The sequence below is a fragment of the Athene cunicularia genome, assembly GCF_003259725.1.
Source record: "Athene cunicularia isolate RWA chromosome 1 unlocalized genomic scaffold, athCun1 chr1_part1, whole genome shotgun sequence".
Classification (NCBI taxonomy): domain Eukaryota; kingdom Metazoa; phylum Chordata; class Aves; order Strigiformes; family Strigidae; genus Athene; species Athene cunicularia.
This window is the reverse complement of record NW_020799091.1, coordinates 30,500,372-30,502,970: the sequence shown is the minus strand read 5'-3', so window position 1 is coordinate 30,502,970 and position 2,599 is coordinate 30,500,372.

Sequence of the window (2,599 nt, the reverse complement as noted above, 5' to 3'; positions counted from 1 at the left end):
AGGCCATGGAGTTGTGCCCATTGTCGTGGTCCCTGAGTTTGGACCCTGGTACCTGCTCTTCAACCTTTGAAGCAGTCTGTCAGCCTTGTGCAGGCAGCCTACAGGGTTTGCCTGCCCTGACATTCCAAAACAGCTGTCCTACACCAAGAAGTCTTGAGCAACACATCCACTGCAGCCCATGGACTCCCAATGCTGCTGAGGCCAGCGAGCACCAGGATCACCCAGCCCAACCTCTTGCTCACAGAAATGTCAGCCACAGCAGGCTGCTCAGGGCTGTGTCCTGTCGGGTTCTGAATAACCCCAAGAATGGAGATGCCACAACTTCCCTAGGCAACCTGTGCCAGTGTTTGACCCGCTTCCCCCACTCCCAGTAAAAAGGTTTCTTCCTGTATTTAAAAGAAATTTCCTCTATTTTTGCTAGTGTCCCTCGCCTCAAGTGTTGTCCCTGGGCACTACTGAGTAAAGTCTATCTCAGGTCTTCTTTACTTCCCCCATCAGGTATGTACCCATATGGATAAGATCCCCCTGAGCCTTCTCCACATTCTCGCAGCCTCTCTTCCTCATATCAAAGATGCTCCAATCTCTACATCCTCTTTGTGGCCCTGCACTGGCCTTGCTCCAGTATGTCTGTGTCTCCTGTACTGGGGAGCTCAGCACTGGACCCAGCACTCCAGATGCAACTCACCAGTGCTGAATAAAGAACCACTTCCCTCAACCTACTGGTGATCGATCACAACCCTTTGAGCCTGGCACTTCAGCTAAGTGTTTAATCCACCTCACCATCCACTGACCTAGCTAGCCCATACTTCAGCAATAAACATTTTATAGGAAACAACGTCAAAGGTCTTGCTCAAGCTACAATAAGCAACATCCACTGCCTTCCCCTCAGCCACCAAGCAAGTAATCTCACTGCAGAAGACCACCCAGCTGATCAATCATTTCTCCTTCATAAATCCATGCTGACTAAACCTAAACACCTTCTTGTCCTTATTATGTCTGGAAATAGTTTCCAGGCTCATCTGTTCCACCACCTTACCTGGGATCAACATGAAGCTGAGCAGCCTGTAGGTCCCCAGATCCTCCTGAAGTGGTATTTGCTTTCCTTCCAGTCCTGAGAAACTTTCTCCAATTGTCTTGTGCTTTTAAAGATATTTAAGAGTGGCCTCCTGATGACATCAGTCCATAGTATGCCATATTGTCACATCTAGATAGCTTGTGGAATGCAATATTTCAGCCCAGACTTCTGCCTTTGACAGAACACCCTGCCCAAAGAGTTTGTATCTTAACGCTAAACATCTACGATCCGCTAGGACAGTATGACTGTTATTCCCGAATAATGGCTGCACCACATGACTTGGATTAGCAGTTACAGAACAAGAGGAAGCAGAGGGACACCCAGTTGAAAGGTGCTGACAGAGAATCAGAGCGCTGACAGCAGGGACAGCATCTCCCTTCAGAGCAGGGCTAATCGAACCACCCCATCTCTGCGCTCTCAATGCAAGGATTGCAACATCAACATGTAAAATCAGTTGCAAAAGCCTTCACTGACCAAGCAGTCATACCAATTAGAAGCACACACCACTTGCTTCCCTTACCCTCATCTCAGGAGCAGCTGTAGCATAAGTAGGAGTGCTGTTAGCATAAGTGACTTTGTTCACAGAAAAGCCTAGGTTGCCTAAGCTGCACCAGCACAACTGAATAAAGTCTGATTTTTTTTTTTCTTCTCTTATTCCAGCTCAGTAGGTGAGATGTATTTAAAACAAACAAAAAAACCACCAAAGCCCAAGGGTACTGAATTTAAACTAGACACCCACAATTACATTTTCAGTAGCTAAGTTATAAAAGAAGATAAAAATAAAATTTCAGAAGTGTGAAGGTTGTCACTGGAATATTTTTATCTAAAGTGAGTCACAAAGCCTGAGAAGTAGGATTTTTTCTTCCTAATATCATTGCAAAAAAAACATTTTAAAAAAATTCAGCACAAAACCACCACCCCATAGCAAAACAATGAGAAAGTTTAAAGCTATACAAAGCTTAATCAAGACACTGGTTCCTGCAGCATGTCAGAAGCAACAAGTTCTTCTTACCCAGGCACAGAGAGGCATCTTATTAGAAAGGAGTAAACAAAACCAACCCCTCTTAATCTAGAGCAGAAAAGTTGCAGGGACCGGAAAAGCCTGTAGGCATGTGACAGTACCAGAAAAGGCCATTATGGCAGCTTTCCTATCCAAAGGCTGAATCCAAAGTACTAAGAAAACACATTCTTGAGTAGCAGGAAGAGGTACATGAAGTCTGAACACGGCCTGCAAGAACAGGAAAAGTGAGGCAGAGGAAGGGACAGAGACCTTCCACTCATTGACCAAGATGGCAATTCAGGGTTTAACATCACTGCAGCATATGCCTCTACATGTCAGCTGTATGAGTTGGCAGAAATGGTTCACGATGAGAATAATAGCAGCTCTGCATGTATGCAACAAGTCCTAGGTTAAAATTCCTGACTCATTCCTGGTACAGACCTCCCCCAAAAGAAACCTACTCCTTCCTATCTACACAAAGTAGACTTTTAGAAGATTTTCTTTTGACAAAGTTTTTGGTTTTG